The sequence below is a fragment of the Scyliorhinus torazame genome, chromosome 2 (genome assembly GCF_047496885.1).
Source record: "Scyliorhinus torazame isolate Kashiwa2021f chromosome 2, sScyTor2.1, whole genome shotgun sequence".
NCBI classification, from domain to species: domain Eukaryota; kingdom Metazoa; phylum Chordata; class Chondrichthyes; order Carcharhiniformes; family Scyliorhinidae; genus Scyliorhinus; species Scyliorhinus torazame.
In genome coordinates this window covers 282997379-283021394 of record NC_092708.1, presented here as the reverse complement: position 1 = coordinate 283021394, position 24016 = coordinate 282997379, and positions in this window count along the sequence as shown.

Here is a 24016-nt window from a genome sequence, read left to right as displayed (position 1 = left end):
CATCCACCCATTCATCCATCCCTCCAGCCAGCCATCCATCCAGCCATCCATCCAAACCAGCCGTCCATCCAGCCATCCATCCATCCATGCATCCCTCCAGCCAGCCATCCATCCAGCCATCCATCCATCCATCCATCCCTCTAGCAAGCCAACCATCCAGCCATCCCTCCATCCAGCCATCCATCCATTCATCCCTCCAGCCAGCCATCCATCCAGCCATCCATCCATCCAGCCATCCATCCAGCCATCCATCCATCAATCCATCCCTCCAGCCAGCCATCCATCCAGCCATCCATCCATCCAGCCGTCCATCCAGCCATCCTTCCATCCATCCCTCCAGCCAGCCTTTAATCCAGCCATCCATCCATTAAGCCATCCATCCAGCCATCCATCCATCCATCCATCCCTCTAGCCAGCCATCCATCCAGCCATTCCTCCATCCAGCCATCCATCCAGCCATCCATCCATCCATCCATCTCTCCAGCCAGCCATACATCCAGCCATCCATCCATTCAGCCATTCATCCAGCCATCCATCCATCCATCCATCCCTCCAGCCAGCCAGCCATAAAGCCATCCATCCATCCAGCCATCCATTCAGCCATCCATCCATCCCTCCAGCCAGCCATCCATCCAGCCATCCCTCCATCCAGCCATCCATCCAACCATCCATCCATCCATCCATCCATCCAGCCAGCCAACCATCCAGCCATCCCTCCATCCAGCCATCCATCCATCCATCCATCCCTCCAGCCAGCCATCCATCCAGCAATCCATCCGAACCATCCGTCCATCCAGCCATCCATCCATCCATGCATCTCTCCAGCCAGCCATCCATCCAGCCATCCATCCATCCATCCATCCCTCCAGCCAGCCAACCATCCAGCCATCCCTCCATCCAGCCATCCATCCATCCATCCGTCCAGCCAGCCATCCATCCAGCCATCCATCCATCCAGCCATCGAAACATCAATCCATCCCTCCAGCCAGCCATCCATCCAGCCATCCATCCATCCAGCCGTCCATCCAGCCATCCATCCATCCCTCCAGTCAACCATCCATCCAGCCATCCATCCATCCACCCATCCCTCCAGCCAGCCAACCATCCAGCCAACCCTACATCCAGCCATCCCTCCATCCAGCCATCCATCCATCTATCCATCCCTCCAGCCAGCCATCCATCCAGCCATCCATCCATCCAGCCATCCATCCAGCCATCCATCCATCAATCCATTCCTCCAGCCAGCCATCCATCCAGCCATCCATCCATCTTGCCGTCCATCGGACCATCCATCCATCCACCCATCTTTCCAGCCAGCTATCCATCCAGCCATCCCTCCATCCAGCCATCCATTCAGCCATCCATTCCGCCATCCATCGATCCAGCCATCAATCCAGCCATCCATCCATCCATCCATTCCTCCAGCCAGCCATCCATCCAGCCATCCCTCCATCCAGCCATCCATCCATCCATCCATCCCTCCATCCATCCATCCCTCCAGCCAGCCATCCATCCAGCCATCCATTCGTCCAACCATCCATCCAGCCATCCATCCATCCCTCCAGCCAGCCATCCATCCAGCCATCCATCCTTCCAGCCATCCATCCTGCCATCCATCCATCCATCCATCGCTCCAGCCAGCCATCCATCCAGCCATCCATCCAGCCATCCATCATTCAATCCATCCCTCCAGCCAGCCATGCATCCAGTCATCCTTCCATCCAGCCATCCATCCAGCCATCCATCCATTACTCCATCCCTCCAGCCAGCCATCCATCCAGCCATCCATCGATCTAGCCATCCATTCAGCCATCCATCCATCCATCCCTCCAGCCAGCCATCCATCCAGCCTTCCATCCATCCAGCCATCCGTCCAGCCATCCATTAATCCATCCATTCCTCCAGCCAGCAATCCATCCAGCCATCCATCCAGCCATCCATGCAGCCACCCATCCATCCATCCATCCCTCCAGCAAGCCATCCATCCAGACATCCATCCATCCAGCCATCCATCCAGCCATCCATCCATCCATCCATTCCTCCTGCCAGCCATCCATCCAGCCATCCATCCATCCAGCCATCCCTCCAGACAGCCATCCATCCGGAAATCCATCCATCCAGCCATCCATCCAGCCACCCATCCATCCATCCATCCCTCCAGCCAGCCATCCATCCAGCCATCCATCTATCCAGCCATCCATCCAGCCATCCATCCATCCATCCCTCCAGCCAGCCTTCCATCCACCCCTCCAGCCAGCCATCCATCCAGCCAGCCAGCCATCCATCCATCCATCCATCCATCCATCCATCCATCCATCCATCCAGCCATCCATCCAGCCATCCATCCAGCCATCCATCCATCCATCCATCCAGCCATCCATCCATCCATCCATCCATCCATCCATCCAGCCATCCATCCAGCCATCCATCCATACATCCAGCCAACCATTCATCCATCCATCCAGCCAGCCATCCAGACATCCAGCCATCCATCCAGCCATCCATCCAGCCATCCATCCATCCTTCCATCCCTCCAGCCTGCCATCCATCCAGCCATTAATCCAACTAGCCACCGATCCAAACATCCACCCATCCATCACTCCAGCCAGCCATCCATCCAGCCATCCATCCAGCCATCCATACAGCCATCCATCCATCCATCCCTCCAGCCAGCCATCCATCCAGCCATCCATCCATCCATCCCTCCAGCCAATCGTCCATCCAGACATCCATCCATCCAGCCATCCATCCAGCCATCCATCCATCCATCCATCCCTCCAGCCAGCCATCCATCCAGCCATTCCTCCATCCAGACATCCATCCAGCCATCAATCCATCCCTCCAGCCAGCCATCCATCCAGCCATCCCTCCATCCATCCGTCCATCCATCCAGCCATCCATCCAGCCATTCATCCATCCTCCCATTCCTCCAGCCATCCATCCATCCAGCCATCCATCCATCCAGCCATCCATCCATCCATCCATCCATCCATCCCTCCAGCCAGCCATCCATCCAGCCATCCATCCGTCCAGCCATCCATCCATTCAGCCATCCATCCAGCCATCCATCCATCCAGACTTCCAGCCGTCCAGCCATCCATCCATCCATCCATCCGTCCATCCAGCCATCCATCCATCCAACCATCCAGCCATCCATCCATTAAGCCATCCATCGAGCCATCCATCCATCCATCCATCCCGCCAGCGAGTCATCCATCCAGCCATCCATCCATCCAGCCATCCATCCAGCCATCCATCCATCCCTCCAGCAAGCCATTCATCCAGCCATCCATCCATCCAGCCATCCATTCAGCCATCCATCCATCCATCCCTCCAGCAAGCCATCCATCCAGCCAAACAGCCATCAATCCAGCCAACCATCCATCCATCCATCCCTCCAGCAAGCCATCCATCCAACCATCCCTCCATCCAGCCATCCATCCAGCCATCCATGCATTCATCCATCTCTCCATCCAGCCATCCATCCAGCCAATCATCCATCCATCCATACCTCCAGCCAGCCATCCTTCCATCCATCCATCCATCCATCCAGCCATCCATCCAGCCATCCATCCCTCCAGCCAGCCAGACATTAAGCCATCCATCCATCCAGCCATCCATCCAGCCATCCATCCATCCCTCCAGCCAGCCATCCATCCAGCAATCCCTCCATCCAGCCATCCATCCAGCCATCAATCCATCCATCCATCCATCCAGCCAGCCAACCATCCAGCCATCCCTCCATCCAGCCATCCACCCATTCATCCATCCCTCCAGCCAGCCATCCATCCAGCCATCCATCCAAACCAGCCGTCCATCCAGCCATCCATCCATCCATGCATCCCTCCAGCCAGCCATCCATCCAGCCATCCATCCATCCATCCATCCCTCTAGCCAGCCAACCATCCAGCCATCCCTCCAACCAGCCATCCATCCATTCATCCCTCCAGCCAGCCATCCATCCAGCCATCCATCCATCCAGCCATCCATCCAGCCATCCATCCATCAATCCATCCCTCCAGCCAGCCATCCATCCAGCCATCCATCCATCCAGCCGTCCATCCAGCCATCCATCCATCCCTCCATCCAGCCATCCATCCAGCCATCGATGCATTCATCCATCTCTCCATCCAGCCATCCATCCAGCCAATCATCCATCCATCCATACCTCCAGCCAGCCATCCATCCATCCATCCATCCATCCATCCAGCCATCCATCCAGCCATCCATCCCTCTAGCCAGCCAGCCATTAAGCCATCCATCCATCCAGCCATCCATCCAGCCATCCGTCCATCCCTCCAGCCAGCCATCCATCCAGCAATCCCTCCATCCAGCAATCCCTCCATCCAGCCATCCATCCATCCATCCAGCCAGCCAACCATCCAGCTTTCCCTCCATCCAACCATCCACCCATCCATCCAGCCAGCCATCCAGCCATCCATCCATCCCTGCAGCCAGCTATCAACCCAGCCATCCATCCATCCAGCCATCCATTCAGCCATCCATCCATCCCTCCAGCCAGCCAGCCATTAAGCCATCCATCCATCCAGCCATCCATCCAGCCATCCATCCATCGCTCCAGCCATCCATCCATCCAGCCGTCCCTCCATCCAGCTATCCTTCCAGCCATCCATCCAGCCATCCATCCAGCCATCCATCCAGCCATCCATCCAGCCATCCCTCCAGCCAATCGTCCATCCAGCGATCCATTCATCAAGCCATCCATCCAGCCATCCATCCATCCATCCATCCCTCCAGTCAAGCATCCATCCAGCCATTCCTCCATCCAGCCATCCATCCAGCCATCCATCCATCCATCCATCCCTCCAGCCAGCCATCCATCCAGCCATCCCTCCATCCATCCGTCCATCCATCCATCCATCCAGCCATCCATCCATTCAGCCAGCCTTCCATCCAGCCATCCCTCCATACAGCCATCCATCCAGCCATGCATCCATCCGTCTCTCCCGCCAGCCATCCATCCAGCCATCCCTCCATACAGCCATCCATCCAGCCATCCAACCATTCATCCATCTCTCCAGCCAGCCATACATCCAGCCATCCATCCATCCAGCCATCCATCCAGCCATCCATCCATCCATCCATCCATCCCTCCAGCCAGGGAGTCATTAAGCCATCCATCCATCCATCCATCCAGCCATCCATCCAGCCATCCATCCCTCCAGCCAGCCATCCATCCAGCCATCCCTCCAGCCAGCCATCCATCCAGCCATCCATCCATCCCACCAGCCAGCCAACCATCCAGCCATCCCTCCATCCAGCCATCCATCCATCCACCCATCCCACCAGCCAACCATCCATCCAGCCATCCATTCACCTATCCATCCAGCCATCCATCCATCAATCCATCCCTCCAGCCAGCCATCCATCCAGCCATCCATCCATCCAGCCATCCATCCAGCCATCCATCCATCCATTCATCCCTTCAGCCTGCAATCCATCCAGCCATCCATCCATCCAGCCATCCATCCAGCCATCCATCCATCAATCCATCCATCCAGCCAGCCATCCATCCAGCCATCCATCCATCCTGCCATCCATCCAGCCATCCATTCAGCCATCCATCCATCCATCCAGACCTCCAGCCAGCCAACCATTCGGCCATCCATCCATCCAGCCATCCATTCATCCATCGCTCCATCCAGCCATCCATCCATCCATCCGTCCATCCATCCATCCATCCAGCCATCCATCCATTCAGCCAGCCTTCCATCCAGCCATCCCTCCATACAGCCATCCATCCAGCCATGCATCCATCCGTCACTCCAGCCAGCCATCCATCCAGCCATCCCTCCATACAGCCATCCATCCAGCCATCCAACCATTCATCCATCTCTCCAGCCAGCCATACATCCAGCCATCCATCCATCCAGCCATCCATCCAGCCATCCATCCATCCATCCATCCATCCCTCCAGCCAGCCAGTCATTAAGCCATCCATCCATCCATCCAGCCATCCATCCAGCCATCCACCCCTCTATCCAGCTATCCATCCAGCCATCCATCCATCCATCCATGCCTTCAGCCAGCCATATATCCGGCCATCCATCGATCCAGCCATCCATCCAGCCATCCATCCATCCATCCATCCATCCCTCCAGCCAGCCAGTCATTAATCCATCCATCCATCCAGCCATCCATCCAGCCATCCATCCATCCATCCATCCATCCCTCCAGCCAGCCATCCATCCAGCCATCCCTCCATCCAGACATCCATCCAGCCATCCATCCATCCATCCCTCCAGCCAGCCAACCATCCAACCATCCCTCCATCCAGCCACACATCCATCCATCCATCCCTCCAGCCAGCCATCCATCCAGCCATCCATCCACCCAGCCATCCATCCAGCCATCCATCCATCAATCCATCCCTCCAGCCAGCCATCAATCCAGCCCTCCATCCATCCAGCCGTCCATCCAGCCATCCTTCCATCCATCTCTCCAGCCAGCCATCCATCCAGCCATCCATCCATCCAGCCATCCATTCAGCTATCCATCCATCCATCCATCCCTCCAGCCCGGCCATCCATCCAGCCATCCATCCATCCTGCCATCCATCCAGCCATCCATCCATCCATCCATTCCCCCAGCCAGCAATCCATCCAGCCATCCATCCATCCAGCCATCCATCCAGCCATCCATCCATCCCTCCAGCTATCCCTCCATCCAGCCATCCATCCAGCCATCCATCCATCCATCCATCCATCCAGCCATCCATCCAGCCATCCATCCATCCAGCCTTCCAGCCATCCAGCCATCCATCCATCCAGCCATCCATCCATCCATCCATCCATCCAGCCATCCATCCAGGCATCCATCCATCCAGCCATCCATCCAGCCACCCGTCCATCCATCCATCCCTCCAGCCAGCCATCCTTCCAGCCATCCCTCCATCCAGCCATCCATCCAGCCATCCATGCATTCATTCATCTCTCCATCCAGCCAGCCATCCTGCCATTCATCCATCCATCCATACCTCCAGCCAGCCAGCCATCCATCCATCCATCCATCCAGCCATCCATCCAGCCATCCATCCATCAATCCACCCGCCCAGCCTGCCATCCATCCAGTCATCCTGCCATCCAGCCATCCATCCAGCCATCCATCCATTCATCCATCCCTCCAGCCAGCCATCCATCCAGCCATCCATCCATCCAGCCATCCTTTCAGCCATCCATCCATCCCTTCAGCCAGCCATCCATTCGGCCATCCATCCATCCAGCCATCCATCCATCCATCCCTCCAGCCAGCCATCCATCCAGCCAGCCATCCATCCAGCCATCCATCCATCCAGCCATCCACCCATCCAACCATCCATCCATCCATCCATCCATCCATCCGTTCCTCCAGCCAGCCATCCATCCAGCCATCCATCCATCCAGCCATCCATCCAGCCATCCATCCATCCATCCTTCCGTCCAGGCAGCCATCCATCCAGCCATCCATCCATTCAGCCCCCATCCAGCCATCCATCCATCCATTCATCCCTCCTGCCAGTCATCCATCCAGCCATCCATCCATCAAGCCATCCATCCAGCAATCGAGCCATCACTCGAGCCAGCCTTCATCCAGTCATCCATCCATCCAGCCATCCATCCAGCCATCCATCCATCCATCCCTCCAGCAAGCCATCCATCAAGCCATCCATCCATCCAGCCATCCATCCATCCATCCATCCATTCATCCCTCCAGCCAGTCATCCATCCAGCCATCCCTCCATCCAGCCATCCATCCAGCCATCCAACCATTCATCCATCTCTCCAGCCAGCCATACATCCATCCATCCATCCATTCAGCCATCCATCCAGCCATCCATCCATCCCTCCAGCCAGCCAGTCATTAAGCCATCAAACCATCCAGCCATCCATCCAGCCATCCATCCAGCCATCCATCCCTCCAGCCAGCCATCCATCCAGCCATCCATCCATCCTGCCGTCCATCCAGCCATCCATCCATCCATTCATCCCTTCAGCCTGCAATCCATCCAGCCATCCATCCATCCAGCCATCCATCCAGCCATCCATCCATCAATCCATCCATCCAGCCAGCCATCCATCCAGCCATCCATCCATCCTGTCATCCATCCAGCCATCCATTCAGCCATCCATCCATCCATCCATCCCTCCAGCCAGCCAACCATTCGGCCATCCATCCATCCAGCCATCCATTCATCTATCGCTCCAGCCAGCCATCCATCCAGCCATCCATCAAGCCATCCATCCATCCATCCATCCCTCCTGCCAGCCATCCATCCAGCCATCCATCCCACCAGCCAGCCAACCATCCAGCCATCCCTCCATCCAGCCATCCATCCATCCACCCATCCCACCAGCCAACCATCCATCCAGCCATCCATTCACCTATCCATCCAGCCATCCATCCATCAATCCATCCCTCCAGCCAGCCATCCATCCAGCCATCCATCCATCCAGCCATCCATCCAGCCATCCATCCATCCATTCATCCATTCAGCCTGCAATCCATCCAGCCATCCATCCATCCAGCCATCCATCCAGCCATCCATCCATCAATCCATCCATCCAGCCAGCCATCCATCCAGCCATCCATCCATCCTGCCATCCATCCAGCCATCCATTCAGCCATCCATCCATCCATCCAGACCTCCAGCCAGCCAACCATTCGGCCATCCATCCATCCAGCCATCCATTCATCCATCGCTCCAACCAGCCATCCATCCATCCATCCGTCCATCCATCCATCCATCCAGCCATCCATCCATTCAGCCAGCCTTCCATCCAGCCATCCCTCCATCCAGCCATCCATCCAGCCATGCATCCATCCGTCACTCCAGCCAGCCATCCATCCAGCCATCCCTCCATACAGCCATCCATCCAGCCATCCAACCATTCATCCATCTCTCCAGCCAGCCATACATCCAGCCATCCATCCATCCAGCCATCCATCCAGCCATCCATCCATCCATCCATCCATCCCTCCAGCCAGCCAGTCATTAAGCCATCCATCCATCCATCCAGCCATCCATCCAGCCATCCACCCCTCTATCCAGCTATCCATCCAGCCATCCATCCATCCATCCATGCCTTCAGCCAGCCATATATCCGGCCATCCATCGATCCAGCCATCGATCCAGCCATCCAACCAGCCATCCATCCATCCATCCCTCCAGCCAGCCAGTCATTAATCCATCCATCCATCCAGCCATCCATCCAGCCATCCATCCATCCATCCATCCATCCCTCCAGCCAGCCATCCATCCAGCCATCCCTCCATCCAGACATCCATCCAGCCATCCATCCATCCATCCCTCCAGCCAGCCAACCATCCAACCATCCCTCCATCCAGCCACACATCCATCCATCCATCCCTCCAGCCAGCCATCCATCCAGCCATCCATCCATCCAGCCATCCATCCAGCCATCCATCCATCAATCCATCCCTCCAGCCAGCCATCAATCCAGCCCTCCATCCATCCAGCCGTCCATCCAGCCATCCTTCCATACATCTCTCCAGCCAGCCATCCATCCATCCATCCAGCCATCCATTCAGCTATCCATCCATCCATCCATCCCTCCAGCCAGCCATCCATCCAGCCATCCATCCATCCTGCCATCCATCCAGCCATCCATCCATCCATCCATTCCTCCAGCCAGCAATCCATCCAGCCATCCATCCATCCAGCCATCCATCCAGCCATCCATCCATCCCTCCAGCTATCCCTCCATCCAGCCATCCATCCAGCCATCCATCCATCCATCCATCCATCCATCCAGCCATCCATCCAGCCATCCATCCATCCAGCCTTCCAGCCATCCAGCCATCCATCCATCCAGCCATCCATCCATCCATCCATCCATCCAGCCATCCATCCAGGCATCCATCCATCCAGCCATCCATCCAGCCATCCAACCATCCATCCATCCATCCCTCCAGCCAGCCATCCATCCAGCCATCCCTCCATCCAGCCATCCATCCAGCCATCCATGCATTCATCCATCTCTCCATCCAGCCATCCATCCTGCCAATCGTCCATCCATCCATACCTTCAGCCAGCCAGCCATCTATCCATCCATCCTTCCAGCCATCCATCCAGCCAGCCATTCATCCAGCCATCCATCCATCCAGCCATCCATCCAGCCATCCGTCCATCCATCCATCCCTCCAGCAAGCCATCCATCCAGCCATCCATCCATTCAGCCAGCCATCCAGCCACCCGTCCATCCATCCATCCCTCCAGCCAGCCATCCATCCAGCCATCCCTCCATCCAGCCATCCATCCAGCCATCCATGCATTCATCCATCTCTCCATCCAGCCATCCATCCTGCCAATCGTCCATCCATCCATACCTTCAGCCAGCCAGCCATCTATCCATCCATCCATCCAGCCATCCATCCAGCCATCCATCCATCAATCCACCCGCCCAGCCTGCCATCCATCCAGTCATCCTGCCATCCAGCCATCCATCCAGCCATCCATCCATTCATCCATCCCTCCAGCCAGCCATCCATCCAGCCATCCATCCATCCAGCCATCCTTTCAGCCATCCATCCATCCCTTCAGCCAGCCATCCATTCGGCCATCCATCCATCCAGCCATCCATCCATCCACCCCTCCAGCCAGCGATCCATCCAGCCAGCCATCCATCCAGCCATCCATCCATCCAGCCATCCATCCATCCAACCATCCATCCATCCATCCATCCATCCGTTCCTCCAGCCAGCCATCCATCCAGCCATCCATCCATCCAGCCATCCATCCAGCCATCCATCCATCCATCCTTCCGTCCAGGCAGCCATCCATCCAGCCATCCATCCATTCAGCCCCCATCCAGCCATCCATCCATCCATCCATCCCTCCTGCCAGTCATCAATCCAGCCATCCATCCATCAAGCCATCCATCCAGCAATCAATCCATCCATCACTCGAGCCAGCCTTCATCCAGTCATCCATCCATCCAGCCATCCATCCAGCCATCCATCCATCCATCCCTCCAGCAAGCCATCCATCAAGCCATCCATCCATCCAGCCATCCATCCATCCATCCATCCATTCATCCATCCAGCCAGTCATCCATCCAGCCATCCCTCCATCCAGCCATCCATCCAGCCATCCAACCATTCATCCATCTCTCCAGCCAGCCATACATCCATCCATCCATCCATTCAGCCATCCATCCAGCCATCCATCCATCCCTCCAGCCAGCCAGTCATTAAGCCATCAAACCATCCAGCCATCCATCCAGCCATCCATCCAGCCATCCATCCCTCCAGCCAGCCATCCATCCAGCCATCCATCCATCCTGCCGTCCATCCATCCATCCATCCAGCCATCCATCCAGCCATCCACCCCTCTATCCAGCTATCCATCCAGCCATCCATCCATCCATCCATGCCTTCAGCCAGCCATATATCCGGCCATCCATCGATCCAGCCATCCATCCAGCCATCCATCCATCCATCCATCCATCCCTCCAGCCAGCCAGTCATTAATCCATCCATCCATCCAGCCATCCATCCAGCCATCCATCCATCCATCCATCCATCCCTCCAGCCAGCCATCCATCCAGCCATCCCTCCATCCAGACATCCATCCAGCCATCCATCCATCCATCCCTCCAGCCAGCCAACCATCCAACCATCCCTCCATCCAGCCACACATCCATCCATCCATCCCTCCAGCCAGCCATCCATCCAGCCATCCATCCATCCAGCCATCCATCCAGCCATCCATCCATCAATCCATCCCTCCAGCCAGCCATCAATCCAGCCCTCCATCCATCCAGACGTCCATCCAGCCATCCTTCCATCCATCTCTCCAGCCAGCCATCCATCCAGCCATCCATCCATCCAGCCATCCATTCAGCTATCCATCCATCCTGCCATCCATCCAGCCATCCATCCATCCATCCATTCATCCAGCCAGCAATCCATCCAGCCATCCATCCATCCAGCCATCCATCCAGCCATCCATCCATCCCTCCAGCTATCCCTCCATCCAGCCATCCATCCAGCCATCCATCCATCCATCCAGCCATCCATCCAGCCATCCATCCATCCAGCCTTCCAGCCATCCAGCCATCCATCCATCCAGCCATCCATCCATCCATCCATCCATCCATCCAGCCATCCATCCAGGCATCCATCCATCCAGCCATCCATCCAGCCATCCAACCATCCATCCATCCCGCCAGCGAGTCATCCATCCAGCCATCCATCCTTCCAGCCATCCATCCAGCCAGCCATTCATCCAGCCATCCATCCATCCAGCCATCCATCCAGCCATCCGTCCATCCATCCATCCCTCCAGCAAGCCATCCATCCAGCCATCCATCCATTCAGCCAGCCATCCAGCCACCCGTCCATCCATCCATCCCTCCAGCCAGCCATCCATCCAGCCATCCCTCCATCCATCTCTCCATCCAGCCATCCATCCTGCCATTCATCCATCCATCCATACCTCCAGCCAGCCAGCCATCCATCCATCCATCCATCCAGCCATCCATCCAGCCATTCATCCATCAATCCACCCGCCCAGCCTGCCATCCATCCAGTCATCCTGCCATCCAGCCATCCATCCAGCCATCCATCCATTCATCCATCCCTCCAGCCAGCCATCCATCCAGCCATCCATCCATCCAGCCATCCTTTCAGCCATCCATCCATCCCTTCAGCCAGCCATCCATTCGGCCATCCATCCATCCAGCCATCCATCCATCCATCCCTCCAGCCAGCCATCCATCCAGCCAGCCATCCATCCAGCCATTCATCCATCCAGCCATCCATCCATCCAACCATCCATCCATCCATCCATCCATCCATCCGTTCCTCCAGCCAGCCATCCATCCAGCCATCCAGCCATCCAGCCATCCATCCAGCCATCCATCCATCCATCCTTCCGTCCAGGCAGCCATCCATCCAGCCATCCATCCATTCAGCCCCCATCCAGCCATCCATCCATCCATCCATCCCTCCTGCCAGTCATCCATCCAGCCATCCATCCATCAAGCCATCCATCCAGCAATCAATCCATCCATCACTCGAGCCAGCCTTCATTCAGTCATCCATCCATCCAGCCATCCATCCAGCCATCCATCCATCCATCCCTCCAGCAAGCCATCCATCAAGCCATCCATCCATCCAGCCATCCATCCATCCATCCATCCATTCATCCCTCCAGCCAGTCATCCATCCAGCCATCCCTCCATCCAGCCATCCATCCAGCCATCCAACCATTCATCCATCTCTCCAGCCAGCCATACATCCATCCATCCATCCATTCAGCCATCCATCCAGCCATCCATCCCTCCAGCGAGCCAGTCATTAAGCCATCAAACCATCCAGCCATCCATCCAGCCATCCATCCAGCCATCCATCCCTACAGCCAGCCATCCATCCAGCCATCCATCCATCCTGCCGTCCATCCAGCCATCCATCCATCCATTCATCCCTTCAGCCTGCAATCCATCCAGCCATCCATCCATCCAGCCATCCATCCAGCCATCCATCCATCAATCTATCCATCCAGCCAGCCATCCATCCAGCCATCCATCCATCCTGTCATCCATCCAGCCATCCATTCAGCCATCCATCCATCCATCCATCCATCCCTCCAGCCAGCCAACCATTCGGCCATCCATCCATCCAGCCATCCATTCATCCATCGCTCCAGCCAGCCATCCATCCAGCCATCCATCAAGCCATCCATCCATCCATCCATCCCTCCTGCCAGCCATCCATCCAGCCATCCATCCAACCAGCCATCCATCCAGCCATCCATCCATCCCTCCAGCCAGCCATCCATCCAGGCATTCATCCATCCAGCCATCCACCCAGCCATCCATCCATCCATCCATCCCTCCAGCCAGCCATCCATCCATCCAGCAATCCATCCAGCCATCCATCCATCCAACCATCCCTCCAGCCAGTCATCCATCCAGCCATCCATCCAGCCATCCATCCATCCAGCCATCCATCCAGCCATCCATCCATCCATTCCTCCCTCCAGCCAGCCATTCATCCAGCCATCCATCCATTCAGCCATCCATCCATCCATCCATCCATCCATCCATCCATCCCTCCAGCCAGCCATCCATCCAGCCATCCATCCATTCAGCGATCCATCCATCCATCCATCCCTCCACCAGCCATCCATCCAGCCATCCCTCTATCCAGCTATCCATCCAGCCATCCATCCATCCATCCATCCCTCCAGCCAGCCATACCTCCAGCCATCCATCGATCCAGCCATCCATCCAGCCATCCATCCATCCATCCCTCCAGCCAGCCAGTCATTAAGCCATCCATCCATCCAGCCATCCATCCATCCATCCATCCATCCATCCATCCATCCCTCCAGCCAGCCAGCCATCCAGCCATCCCTCCATCCAGACATCCATCCAGCCATCCATCCATTCATCCCTCCAGCCAGCCAACCATCCAGCCATCCCTCCGTCCAGCCACCCATCCATCCATCCATCGCTCCAGCCACCCATCCATCCAGCCATCCATCCATCCAGCCATCCATCCAGCCATCTATCCATCAATCCATCCCTCCAGCCAGCCATCCATACAGCCTTCCATCCATCCAGCCGTCCATCCTACCAATCATCCATTCATCTCTCCAGCCAGCCAGCCATCCAGCCATCCATCCATCCAGCCATCCATTCAGCCATCCATCCATCCATCCATCCCTCCAGCCAGCCATCCATCCAGCCATCCATCCGTCCTGCCATCCATCCAGCCATCCATCCATCCATCCATCCATTCCTCCATCCAGCCACCCATCCAGCCATCCATCCATCCATCCATCCAGCCATCCATCCAGCCATCCATCCATCCAGCCTTCCAGGCATCCAGCTATCCATCCATCGAGCCATCCATCCATTCAGCCATCCATCCATCCATCTATCCAGCCATCCATCCATCCCCCCAGCGAGTCATCCATCCAGCCATCCATCCATCCAGCCATCCATCCAGCCATCCATCCATCCCTCCAGCCAACCATTCATTCAGCCATCCACCCATCCAGCCATCCATCCAGCCATCCATCCATCCATTCATCCCTCCAGCAAGCCATCCATCCAGCCATCCATCCATCCAGCCAGCCATCCAGCCATCCCTCCATCCATCCATCCCTCCAGCCAGCCATCCATCCAACCATCCCTCCATCCAGCCATCCATCCAGCCATCCATGCATTCATCCATCTCTCCATCCAGCCATCCATCCAGCCATTCATCCATCTATCCATACATCCAGCCAGCCATCCATCCATGCATCCATCCATCCAGCCATCCATCCAGCCATCCATCCATCAATCCACCCGCCCAGCCAGCCATCCATCCAGCCATCCAGCCATCCAGCCTTCCAGCCATCCATCCAGCCATCCATCCATTCATGCATCCCTCCAGCCAGCCATCCATCCAGCTATCCATCCATCCAGCCATCCATTCAGCCATCCATCCATCCATCCATCACTTCAGCCAGCCATCCATCCATTCAGCCATCCATCCAGCCATCCCTCCATCCATCCATCCCTCCACCAGCCATCCATCCAGCCATCCCTCTATCCAGACATCCATCCAGCCATACATCCATCCATCCATCCCTCCAGCCAGCCATCCATCCAGCCATTCTTCCATTCAGCCTTCCATCCAGCCATCCATCCATCCATCTCTCCACCCAGCCATACATCCAGCCATCCATCCATTCAGCCATTCATCCAGCCAGCCATCCATCCATCCATCCATCCCTCCAGCCAGCCATCCATCCAGCCATCCCTCCATCCAGCCATCCATCCAGCCATCCATGCATTCATCCATCTCTCCATCCAGCCATCCATCCTGCCAATCGTCCATCCATCCATACCTTCAGCCAGCCAGCCATCTATCCATCCATCCATCCAGCCATCCATCCAGCCATCCATCCATCAATCCACCCGCCCAGCCTGCCATCCATCCAGTCATCCTGCCATCCAGCCATCCATCCAGCCATCCATCCATTCATCCATCCCTCCAGCCAGCCATCCATCCAGCCATCCATCCATCCAGCCATCCTTTCAGCCATCCATCCATCCCTTCAGCCAGCCATCCATTCGGCCATCCATCCATCCAGCCATCCATCCATCCACCCCTCCAGCCAGCGATCCATCCAGCCAGCCATCCATCCAGCCATCCATCCATCCAGCCATCCATCCATCCAACCATCCATCCATCCATCCATCCATCCGTTCCTCCAGCCAGCCATCCATCCAGCCATCCATCCATCCAGCCATCCATCCAGCCATCCATCCATCCATCCTTCCGTCCAGGCAGCCATCCATCCAGCCATCCATCCATTCAGCCCCCATCCAGCCATCCATCCATCCATCCATCCCTCCTGCCAGTCATCAATCCAGCCATCCATCCATCAAGCCATCCATCCAGCAATCAATCCATCCATCACTCGAGCCAGCCTTCATCCAGTCATCCATCCATCCAGCCATCCATCCAGCCATCCATCCATCCATCCCTCCAGCAAGCCATCCATCAAGCCATCCATCCATCCAGCCATCCATCCATCCATCCATCCATTCATCCATCCAGCCAGTCATCCATCCAGCCATCCCTCCATCCAGCCATCCATCCAGCCATCCAACCATTCATCCATCTCTCCAGCCAGCCATACATCCATCCATCCATCCATTCAGCCATCCATCCAGCCATCCATCCATCCCTCCAGCCAGCCAGTCATTAAGCCATCAAACCATCCAGCCATCCATCCAGCCATCCATCCAGCCATCCATCCCTCCAGCCAGCCATCCATCCAGCCATCCATCCATCCTGCCGTCCATCCATCCATCCATCCAGCCATCCATCCAGCCATCCACCCCTCTATCCAGCTATCCATCCAGCCATCCATCCATCCATCCATGCCTTCAGCCAGCCATATATCCGGCCATCCATCGATCCAGCCATCCATCCAGCCATCCATCCATCCATCCATCCATCCCTCCAGCCAGCCAGTCATTAATCCATCCATCCATCCAGCCATCCATCCAGCCATCCATCCATCCATCCATCCATCCCTCCAGCCAGCCATCCATCCAGCCATCCCTCCATCCAGACATCCATCCAGCCATCCATCCATCCATCCCTCCAGCCAGCCAACCATCCAACCATCCCTCCATCCAGCCACACATCCATCCATCCATCCCTCCAGCCAGCCATCCATCCAGCCATCCATCCATCCAGCCATCCATCCAGCCATCCATCCATCAATCCATCCCTCCAGCCAGCCATCAATCCAGCCCTCCATCCATCCAGACGTCCATCCAGCCATCCTTCCATCCATCTCTCCAGCCAGCCATCCATCCAGCCATCCATCCATCCAGCCATCCATTCAGCTATCCATCCATCCTGCCATCCATCCAGCCATCCATCCATCCATCCATTCATCCAGCCAGCAATCCATCCAGCCATCCATCCATCCAGCCATCCATCCAGCCATCCATCCATCCCTCCAGCTATCCCTCCATCCAGCCATCCATCCAGCCATCCATCCATCCATCCAGCCATCCATCCAGCCATCCATCCATCCAGCCTTCCAGCCATCCAGCCATCCATCCATCCAGCCATCCATCCATCCATCCATCCATCCATCCAGCCATCCATCCAGGCATCCATCCATCCAGCCATCCATCCAGCCATCCAACCATCCATCCATCCCGCCAGCGAGTCATCCATCCAGCCATCCATCCTTCCAGCCATCCATCCAGCCAGCCATTCATCCAGCCATCCATCCATCCAGCCATCCATCCAGCCATCCGTCCATCCATCCATCCCTCCAGCAAGCCATCCATCCAGCCATCCATCCATTCAGCCAGCCATCCAGCCACCCGTCCATCCATCCATCCCTCCAGCCAGCCATCCATCCAGCCATCCCTCCATCCATCTCTCCATCCAGCCATCCATCCTGCCATTCATCCATCCATCCATACCTCCAGCCAGCCAGCCATCCATCCATCCATCCATCCAGCCATCCATCCAGCCATTCATCCATCAATCCACCCGCCCAGCCTGCCATCCATCCAGTCATCCTGCCATCCAGCCATCCATCCAGCCATCCATCCATTCATCCATCCCTCCAGCCAGCCATCCATCCAGCCATCCATCCATCCAGCCATCCTTTCAGCCATCCATCCATCCCTTCAGCCAGCCATCCATTCGGCCATCCATCCATCCAGCCATCCATCCATCCATCCCTCCAGCCAGCCATCCATCCAGCCAGCCATCCATCCAGCCATTCATCCATCCAGCCATCCATCCATCCAACCATCCATCCATCCATCCATCCATCCATCCGTTCCTCCAGCCAGCCATCCATCCAGCCATCCAGCCATCCAGCCATCCATCCAGCCATCCATCCATCCATCCTTCCGTCCAGGCAGCCATCCATCCAGCCATCCATCCATTCAGCCCCCATCCAGCCATCCATCCATCCATCCATCCCTCCTGCCAGTCATCCATCCAGCCATCCATCCATCAAGCCATCCATCCAGCAATCAATCCATCCATCACTCGAGCCAGCCTTCATTCAGTCATCCATCCATCCAGCCATCCATCCAGCCATCCATCCATCCATCCCTCCAGCAAGCCATCCATCAAGCCATCCATCCATCCAGCCATCCATCCATCCATCCATCCATTCATCCCTCCAGCCAGTCATCCATCCAGCCATCCCTCCATCCAGCCATCCATCCAGCCATCCAACCATTCATCCATCTCTCCAGCCAGCCATACATCCATCCATCCATCCATTCAGCCATCCATCCAGCCATCCATCCCTCCAGCGAGCCAGTCATTAAGCCATCAAACCATCCAGCCATCCATCCAGCCATCCATCCAGCCATCCATCCCTACAGCCAGCCATCCATCCAGCCATCCATCCATCCTGCCGTCCATCCAGCCATCCATCCATCCATTCATCCCTTCAGCCTGCAATCCATCCAGCCATCCATCCATCCAGCCATCCATCCAGCCATCCATCCATCAATCTATCCATCCAGCCAGCCATCCATCCAGCCATCCATCCATCCTGTCATCCATCCAGCCATCCATTCAGCCATCCATCCATCCATCCATCCATCCCTCCAGCCAGCCAACCATTCGGCCATCCATCCATCCAGCCATCCATTCATCCATCGCTCCAGCCAGCCATCCATCCAGCCATCCATCAAGCCATCCATCCATCCATCCATCCCTCCTGCCAGCCATCCATCCAGCCATCCATCCAACCAGCCATCCATCCAGCCATCCATCCATCCCTCCAGCCAGCCATCCATCCAGGCATTCATCCATCCAGCCATCCACCCAGCCATCCATCCATCCATCCATCCCTCCAGCCAGCCATCCATCCATCCAGCAATCCATCCAGCCATCCATCCATCCAACCATCCCTCCAGCCAGTCATCCATCCAGCCATCCATCCAGCCATCCATCCATCCAGCCATCCATCCAGCCATCCATCCATCCATTCCTCCCTCCAGCCAGCCATTCATCCAGCCATCCATCCATTCAGCCATCCATCCATCCATCCATCCATCCATCCATCCATCCCTCCAGCCAGCCATCCATCCAGCCATCCATCCATTCAGCGATCCATCCATCCATCCATCCCTCCACCAGCCATCCATCCAGCCATCCCTCTATCCAGCTATCCATCCAGCCATCCATCCATCCATCCATCCCTCCAGCCAGCCATACCTCCAGCCATCCATCGATCCAGCCATCCATCCAGCCATCCATCCATCCATCCCTCCAGCCAGCCAGTCATTAAGCCATCCATCCATCCAGCCATCCATCCATCCATCCATCCATCCATCCATCCATCCCTCCAGCCAGCCAGCCATCCAGCCATCCCTCCATCCAGACATCCATCCAGCCATCCATCCATTCATCCCTCCAGCCAGCCAACCATCCAGCCATCCCTCCGTCCAGCCACCCATCCATCCATCCATCGCTCCAGCCACCCATCCATCCAGCCATCCATCCATCCAGCCATCCATCCAGCCATCTATCCATCAATCCATCCCTCCAGCCAGCCATCCATACAGCCTTCCATCCATCCAGCCGTCCATCCTACCAATCATCCATTCATCTCTCCAGCCAGCCAGCCATCCAGCCATCCATCCATCCAGCCATCCATTCAGCCATCCATCCATCCATCCATCCCTCCAGCCAGCCATCCATCCAGCCATCCATCCGTCCTGCCATCCATCCAGCCATCCATCCATCCATCCATCCATTCCTCCATCCAGCCACCCATCCAGCCATCCATCCATCCATCCATCCAGCCATCCATCCAGCCATCCATCCATCCAGCCTTCCAGGCATCCAGCTATCCATCCATCGAGCCATCCATCCATTCAGCCATCCATCCATCCATCTATCCAGCCATCCATCCATCCCCCCAGCGAGTCATCCATCCAGCCATCCATCCATCCAGCCATCCATCCAGCCATCCATCCATCCCTCCAGCCAACCATTCATTCAGCCATCCACCCATCCAGCCATCCATCCAGCCATCCATCCATCCATTCATCCCTCCAGCAAGCCATCCATCCAGCCATCCATCCATCCAGCCAGCCATCCAGCCATCCCTCCATCCATCCATCCCTCCAGCCAGCCATCCATCCAACCATCCCTCCATCCAGCCATCCATCCAGCCATCCATGCATTCATCCATCTCTCCATCCAGCCATCCATCCAGCCATTCATCCATCTATCCATACATCCAGCCAGCCATCCATCCATGCATCCATCCATCCAGCCATCCATCCAGCCATCCATCCATCAATCCACCCGCCCAGCCAGCCATCCATCCAGCCATCCAGCCATCCAGCCTTCCAGCCATCCATCCAGCCATCCATCCATTCATGCATCCCTCCAGCCAGCCATCCATCCAGCTATCCATCCATCCAGCCATCCATTCAGCCATCCATCCATCCATCCATCACTTCAGCCAGCCATCCATCCATTCAGCCATCCATCCAGCCATCCCTCCATCCATCCATCCCTCCACCAGCCATCCATCCAGCCATCCCTCTATCCAGACATCCATCCAGCCATACATCCATCCATCCATCCCTCCAGCCAGCCATCCATCCAGCCATTCTTCCATTCAGCCTTCCATCCAGCCATCCATCCATCCATCTCTCCACCCAGCCATACATCCAGCCATCCATCCATTCAGCCATTCATCCAGCCAGCCATCCATCCATCCATCCATCCCTCCAGCCAGCCAGCCATTAAGCCATCCATCCATCCAGCCATCCATCCAGCCATCCATCCATCCCTCCAGCCATCCATCCATCCATCCCTCCAGCCAATCGTCCATCCAGCCATCCATTCATCAAGCCATCCATCCAGCCATCCATCCATCCATCCATCCCTCCAGTCAAGCATCCATCAAGCCATCCCTCCATCCAGCTATCCTTCCAGCCATCCATCCATCCATCCATCCAGCCATCCATCCAGCCATCCATCCATCCATCCCTCCAGCCAATCGTCCATCCAGCCATCCATTCATCAAGCCATCCATCCAGCCATCCATCCATCCATCCATCCCTCCAGTCAAGCATCCATCCAGCCATTCCTCCATCCAGCCATCCATCCAGCCATCCATCCAGCCATCCATCCCTCCAGCCAGCCATCCATCCAGCCATCCATCCATCCAGCCATCCATCCGGCCATCCATCCATCCATTCATTCCTCCAGCCAGCCATCCATCCAGCCATCCATCCATCCAGCCATCCATCCAGCCATTCATCCATTCTTCAAGCCAGCCATCCATCTAGCCATCCATCCATCCAGCCAGCCAACCAGCCATCCATCCATCCCTCCAGCCAGCCATCCATCCAGCCATCCGTCCATCCATCCATCCATCCAGCAATCCATCCAGCCATCCATCCATCCATCCATCCCTCCAGCCATTCATCCATCCAGCCATTCATCCATCCAGCCATCCATCCAGCCATCCATCCATCCATCCCTCCAGACAGCCATTCATCCAGCCATCCATCCAGCCATCCATCCATCCATCCATCCCTCTACCCAGCCATCCATCCAGCCATTCTTCCATTCAGCCTTCATCCAGCCATCCATTCATCAATCCATCTCTCCACCCAGCCACACATCCAGCCATCCATCCATTCAGCCATTCATCCAGCCATCCATCCATCCATCCCTCCAGCCAGCCAGCCATTAAGCCATCCATCCATCCAGCCATCCATCCAGCCATACATCCATCCCTCCAGCCATCCATCCATCCAGCCATCCCTCCATCCAGCTATCCTTCCAGCCATCCATCCATCCATCCATCCAGCCATCCATCCAGCCATCCATCCATCCATCCCTCCAGTCAAGCATCCATCCAGCCATTCCTCCATCCATCCATCCATCCAGCCATCCATCCATCCATCCCTCCAGCCAGCCATCCATCCAGCCATCCCTCCATCCATCCGTCCATCCATCCATCCATCCAGCCATCCATCCATTCAGCCAGCCTTCCATCCAGCCATCCCTCCATACAGCCATCCATCCAGCCATGCATCCATCCGTCACTCCAGCCAGCCATCCATCTAGCCATCCCTCCGTACAGCCATCCATCCAGCCATCCAACCATTCATCCATCTCTCCAGCCAGCCATACATCCAGCCATCCATCCATCCAGCCATCCATCCAGCCATCCATCCATCCATCCATCCATCCCTCCAGCCAGCCAGTCATTAAGCCATCCATCCATCCATCCAGCCATCCATCCAGCCATCCACCCCTCTATCCAGCTATCCATCCAGCCATCCATCCATCCATCCATGCCTTCAGCCAGCCATATATCCGGCCATCCATCGATCCAGCCATCTATCCAGCTATCCATCCATCCATCCATCCATCCCTCCAGCCAGCCAGTCATTAATCCATCCATCCATCCAGCCATCCATCCAGCCATCCATCCATCCATCCATCCATCCATCCCTCCAGCCAGCCATCCATCCAGCCATCCCTCCATCCAGACATCCATCCAGCCATCCATCCATCCATCCCTCCAGCCAGCCAACCATCCAACCATCCCTCCATCCAGCCACACATCCATCCATCCATCCCTCCAGCCAGCCATCCATCCAGCCATCCATCCATCCAGCCATCCATCCAGCCATCCATCCATCAATCCATCCCTCCAGCCAGCCATCCATCCAGCCCTCCATCCATCCAGCCGTCCATCCAGCCATCCTTCCATCCATCTCTCCAGCCAGCCATCCATCCAGCCATCCATCCATCCAGCCATCCATTCAGCTATCCATCCATCCATCCATCCCTCCAGCCAGCCATCCATCCAGCCATCCATCCATCCTGCCATCCATCCGGCCATCCATCCATCCATCCATTCCTCCAGCCAGCAATCCATCCAGTCATCCATCCATCCAGCCATCCATCCAGCCATCCATCCATCCCTCCAGCTATCCCTCCATCCAGCCATCCATCCAGCCATCCATCCATCCATCCATCCATCCAGGCATCCATCCAGCCATCCATCCATCCAGCCTTCCAGCCATCCAGCCATCCATCCATCAAGCCATCCATCCATCCATCCATCCATCCAGCCATCCATCCAGGCATCCATCCATCCAGCCATCCATCCAGCCATCCAACCATCCATCCATCCCGCCAGCGAGTCATCCATCCATCCAGCCATCCATCCAGCCATCCATCCATCCATCCTTCCAGTCATCCAGCTATCCATCCATCGAGCCATCCATCCATTCAGCCATCCATCCATCCATCTATCCAGCCATCCATCCATCCCCCCAGCGAGTCATCCATCCAGCCATCCATCCATCCATCCATCCATCCAGCCATCCATCCAGGCATCCATCCCTTCAGCCATCCATCCAGCCATCCATCCATCCATCCTTCCTTCCAGGCAGCCATCCATCCAGCCATCCATCCAATCAGCCCCCCATCCAGCCATCCATCCATCCAT